The sequence below is a fragment of the Typopeltis vanoorti genome, chromosome 24 (genome assembly GCF_054136105.1).
Source record: "Typopeltis vanoorti isolate ZY-2024b chromosome 24, IOZ_Tvanoo_1.0, whole genome shotgun sequence".
NCBI lineage: Eukaryota > Metazoa > Arthropoda > Arachnida > Uropygi > Thelyphonidae > Typopeltis > Typopeltis vanoorti.
The window spans coordinates 67,594,004-67,599,853 of NC_143572.1; the positions used below are offsets into that span (position 1 = coordinate 67,594,004).

A 5,850-nucleotide genomic window follows, 5' to 3' on the forward strand; every position below is an offset into this window, starting at 1 on the left:
TTAAACAAAAACATCATTAAATTAATTTCTGCTAATTTTCATTGACATATCCCACTCTGATCACCAAAAATTTATAATATTATTATAAGTACTTACGAGTGAATGCAGACTTTTTCTCTTGTGTAGTGGTAGTTTTCCCCTCCTTTTGTACATCCTGGAGATCACTTTGTAGGCTGGTGGTGGATGTCCTACTATCTGTTGCGTCACAAACACCTTCAATAAGAAATTTCTTAATACCAAAATTAAACAAAGTCCCTTGTCTCTTATTCAGATTAAAATTTAAATCTGCAGGCCTATTACTTTTAAAAAATCACGGCACTACGGTTTCGAAACTTCCACTGCACAATACGACTTTGCGATGAAAGTATTCAGTATTACTAGATTTGAGAATCGGATACAGACAACCTTGATCTTCAATTTTAGTGGAAAAATTTTCTTTATACTTCCTTACTATATTGGTCACATTTGCTACACAGATGTAATTTCCTTCAGTTTTGAGAACAGAGGATACGCCGCCCATTGTTATAATCCGCTTGCAGGCAATTTTTATGAGCGGTCATAAAAGTGGTATTCCCCTTTCCCAAATTGAAAGGTTTCGATGTGTCAAAATAACGACATTTTATGAATACTTCCACGTTTATAAATACACGGCTTGGTCACTAACATTTGCTAACAGATGTTATTAGGCGTTCTGGTTCTGAGCTTTTCGACATATTTACGAATATTATTCTCCTCAGAATATTTCCGCTATAAAATATTTATTCATGAAAAATGCTTAGAAAACTAAAATGACAAATTCCTGGACAACTTATCGTGGAACACTTATTCACCTTCCGCGGATCACAGTTTGGGAAACCCTGCTCTAGTCTGTGACTAGAACTGAACTGAAGTTCTTCTTCAGGCACTCTAGTTAGGGGTCGTAGAAGACGAGAAACGTGGAAACCGTTCTTTCACTGAACTTCGGCGTTACCTCACGTATCGAGACAGTGAACGAAGGTTCTATATTTTCTCAGTTACTATAGGAGTGGGTTGGGCGGTGTAACTGATGGAAATCTTTCTGCTGGATGAAGGGAGGGAGGACTTTAGACGTAAAGGGAATTGCGCTAACGTCCTATGGGAAAAATATATTGATTCATAATAAAAGATGTCACATTTAAATGTTAATTTTATGTTAAATTTATTAAAAACCTGGAAAGTTAAAATTTTATGCTATTTCTGGTTGATAGGAAGTTATCCTGAATTATTCTTTAGGATAACTTACAGAAAATGAGAGAATGCATGAATAACAAAGTGATTGCAACTTTCCTTCTATTGGGGGGTGGTTGTGACTTTATCTTGAACTCTGCCATATCCGAAGTTTTATGTTGTGGCATTACATAATTATGTATTTTCGCCAAACAACATGGGTAAATAGAATGGCGTGTGTGTGTGTGTGTGTGTGTGTGTGTGTGTGTGTGTGTGTGTGTGTGTGTGTGTGTGTGTGTGTGTGTGTGTGTGTGTGTGTGTGTGTGTGTGTGTGTGTGTGTGTGTGTGTGTGTGTGTGTGTGCGTGTGTGTGTGGTGTCATAATATTTTAGTTCTTGTGTGAGCAAGCCGTTATGAGTTCTCTACTTCGGTAATTATTTCTCAAATATACGTCTGCCTACTCGCAAGACAAAAGGATCAGTTTGCTTCATGCTTAGGGCTGTTTGTACTAAATCATTTACAAAGTAATTCGAATTTTCTTAATTTTTAATTTAAAAAAGTGAAATGGAATCAAAACAAATGTGTTCTGTTACCATTGAAATAAGACTCTATGAACGCTGAGGTCGCTGGAACCATAAATCTCAAGCAGTATGAATCACAATTAGACAAGAACTAAAATATAACACACACAGAATATACGTCAAAGCTTTATCCTACACCTTCAAGCAGTATAGAGTGCAAAGCCAAACAGTACACGTTTTTCTCAACGATAACGGGCAAGTTGAAACAACAAATACACTTAGGATTACTATGATGCACACGATAAGACTGTGAGTTTAGCACCCAATCATTGAGTAAAACATCAACCAGTGACGGGACGTTGCACTTTGTGCTGCTCGCAACTGTAGTAGAACTGACCTCGAATTAAAAATCATTTGTTTCATTTCTGCTATACCAAAGAAGAGCATTCTAAACACTGTAATTTTTTTATAGTTTTTAGACATTTTCTAAAAACTATAAAACTTTGGTCTTTATAAAACTATAAAGACCAAAATTTGTATAATTTTGCATCGCCGAAGTGAAGTTTGGCTCTTTATTTCAGTAATTCTTGGTACCTTTTAAAATGTGACACCTTTTGGCAACTCCTATGGGGAGGAATGACTTTTTTTCTTCCTGGGTATTTTACATCTGGGTCTGGTTCCAACTGACGACATCTCAACAAAGGTCGAAACCGGTCTGGGTAATGATTCCCTTCCCATAATGCATAGCATCATACATGTCCGCTAGGAGATGTGCTTTGCGTTATAGAGAATATTAAGGAAAGTTAGCAGAACTTTACCTTTGCGACGAGTTGCCCCTGTCCTGAAAGGTTGCTTATGCTTGGATCCGCCGAAACTTTTATAGTTTCTATATTCGGCACGAAACTCTAGTAGTTTCTAATATTCGGCTTTGAAATAATGTTGGATTCAATATCTACTTAATTTATATAATAGCATCCTTGGCCTAATTATCTACCGTTTGGATGGACTTTGTATTCTTTATTACTCCCAAGTGTACAACAAATCTTTGACTTTTAAGCAAGTATTCAGTTTTTGCTGCACTCTTGCTGAAAGAGAAGTGACATTTTTGTGCTCCAGTTTTCCTGCTTACTATGAATAGAAAACATCCCATTTCTAAGAGGAAGCAAGCTTTCGAAGCTATTAACAGAAATTATTTAAAGAACAATAACAAAAAAGAAAAAAAAAGTGAAAAAGAAAAGACAGAAAAAATAAACACAAAAGATGCTGTAGAGATTAAATGATATTCTATACTTCAAGTCTTTCTGACAGATACGAAATTTCCTAAGATGGATGACCAGAAAATTATAAACAAACAAATCAGTATGAAAAGTATAAATTTGGCTCTTCCATAGTTAGCTTGTCTTCAATATTTCGAAGAAAATTTAGCAAACCTAGACTTCAACGAGTGAGTTTTTTCTATATTAGGTATTTCTTTCTTAGATCTTCAATTTGTTGGCAGAATTTTTTTTCATGATATATTGCAAACATTCTTCCTCATCTTTCGTTATGATTTATCAGAGATTCCTGTTCATATATTACAAAAAGTTGCATTTCTTTACTTTTTCCTTTTTTTTATGATCAGAAAGTGCTTGCCAATTTAAGTGATAATATTAAGAAAAATTTCCACATGAAGTCACCAATTTGGAATATGCACGTATTTGTCAAATATTATTTAAATAGAGCGAAAAGTTCTATTGAGTCCTACTAGATGGCGCAACTAACAATTTTCAACGGAAGTAGCTGTCTTTCTCAGCTAAAGATAACAGTAGCGGATAAAATATTTTAATCAGTGTTATTAAATAATCATTTTGGATTCCTGAAATATGTTAATTATTTATATATTTCAATATTCTCCTTTTGTTGGATATCAGCGTACGTTTTCAAAGCTCGAAAGGCGAAATAGAAAAGCTGAAATCGCCGGGAGTCGTGGCGGTCTCTTATAATCCAGTTGCTTGGAGGCTTGAACTGGAGGATGGTTTGAGGACTGGAGTTCTGTTTCGCAACGATCCTGTGTCGATCGGATGTCCGCACTAAGCACGGCGTCAATATGGTGACTTGGAGGGAGCTCAGAGTTACCAGGTTGACTAACGAGAAGTAAACCGGTCCAGGGCGGAAACGCAGCAGGCAAAAGATTCCGCGTCGTGCAGTAGTGGGATCGCGTCTGTGAATAGGCGTTGAGTGACAGCCAGTTCAATAAAACTAGACCCAGTTCTTTTTTTTAATTTCCCTTATTTTTTTTATAAATATGTTTGTGTTTAAATAATCATCAGATATTAAATTGCAATTATAGACAGTAAGAAATTATGAGCGTCTGTAATTAGGAATGAAATTTAATTGATATCTAATGTTAATACCACACCACCATTAAAACAAGCACGATAATAAACATTTTTACAATCTGATGTTTATTTTTCTGCATTCCTCTTTTGTAAGTGAATTTTTTATGTATATTTCAAATGACTGATGGAGTTTAGCTTTCGCGAATGCTTGTGTATGATGAACTTTATCTCCTGACGTATTCTGAGAAAGTATATCACGTGATTAATTTCAAAAAGGTGTTTTCGTCTTTCGAGAAATACAAACTTATTATAAAATGCAGAAATTAAAATTCAATAAAACCGATTTAGTACATTAAAACATCATTACAATGTTAAAATATTGTGTAACGCCTAATAAAGGAATCTGCATTTACTATAAAAAGCAAAGAGAACATTATGTAATCGCAATCAATAAATTGCAAATTTAAAAAAAAAAATTTTTATATATACATGAGCAGCAAGTTCTGCTTTACCTAACAAAACCGCCACAGAAATCTTTGAGGAATTAAGATTTTCTCTGAAAAAATAAAAGGCAGGAATGAAAACATGACATTTGGTTTCCATGAATTAAAACGTGTGGTGATGTCAACTGATGCTGCACACCTTACAGATGCGATCCCACTACTGCACGACGCACTACGTTTATTTCATTTATGATTATTTGACTGTTTGGACCTTACTGATCAACCTATCTGTCAACTCGATCACTTATTTGTTAAGTAAAATCTAGCAATAAAATTATCTCAATGCGACACAGATATTTCATATATTTTTGCATAGTAGTAAGAGGCGCCTTATTTTCTATTAGGTCAAAGCTTTATCTTACGGTTGTAAGTATTATAGAGTGCAAAGTCGAACCAAACAGTATCCATTTTTCTCAAACGGTAAGGGAGAAGTTAAAACAACAAATATACTTACGATTACTCTGATGTACACGATAAGACTATTTTGAAGCAAACTTCAGCAGTTTCTTCATAGTAGTCTTAAGGACATTTGTGTGTTTAGAGTCTCATCACTGAGCAAAACGTCTACCACAGATTGGACGTTGCACTTTGTACTGCTCAATTGTAGTAGAACTGCCCTCTCATTGATAATAATTTCTCCATTTCTTATTCATCAAAGAAATGCATGCTAAAACTATAATTTATCTCTATAAAACTTGAAATGGGTGTGTCGGTGTTAACTGACTTCCTGAAAGATTTTTATTAAGAACTGCGAAAAAATTCAAAAAATGGGAATGGTATGTTTTTTCTAATTATGGTCGAATCAACTCAAGTTATGAGTCCATAACTTTAGTTGATTAATTTAATGGAACTCACAAATGCAATTAAGACTACGATGAACAAAGATGACTACAATGAAATTATAGGTTTGGTTCGCTTCATAGAACCCTTAAATTGAATTATCCCCCCCCCCAAAAAAAACGAAACATCGTTGACCTAATCATCTACCGTTTGGATGGACCTTGGATTCTTTATTACTCCCAAGTATGCAATAAATCTTAGATTTGTAAGCAAGTATTCAGTTTTAGTAGCAAGTATACTATTAACAGAATAGTATTTAAAGAACAATAACAAATAAAAAAGTGAAAAATAAAATACAGAAAATAAAACGAAAAACGCTGTAGAGAAGATTTTCGGATATTCTAAAAGAAAATTTACCAAACGTAGATTAAACGAGAGAATTTTTTAAGAATGTCCGGAATTTCTTTCTTAGATCTTCAATTTGTTCGCAGATTATTTTTTTGGGGGAGGGGGGTTAGGTTTCATTAAAAAATGCAAATATTCT

The 5,850-nt window shown here is 34.4% G+C and overlaps 1 non-coding gene across 1 annotated transcript; it reads left to right on the forward strand.

Moving 5' to 3' along the window:
• The first annotated feature begins 3,660 nt into the window (after nucleotides 1-3,660).
• On the forward strand, nucleotides 3,661-3,959 carry LOC150093369 (signal recognition particle RNA). The gene has a single exon (XR_016550468.1).
• The last annotated feature ends 1,891 nt before the right edge of the window (nucleotides 3,960-5,850 follow it).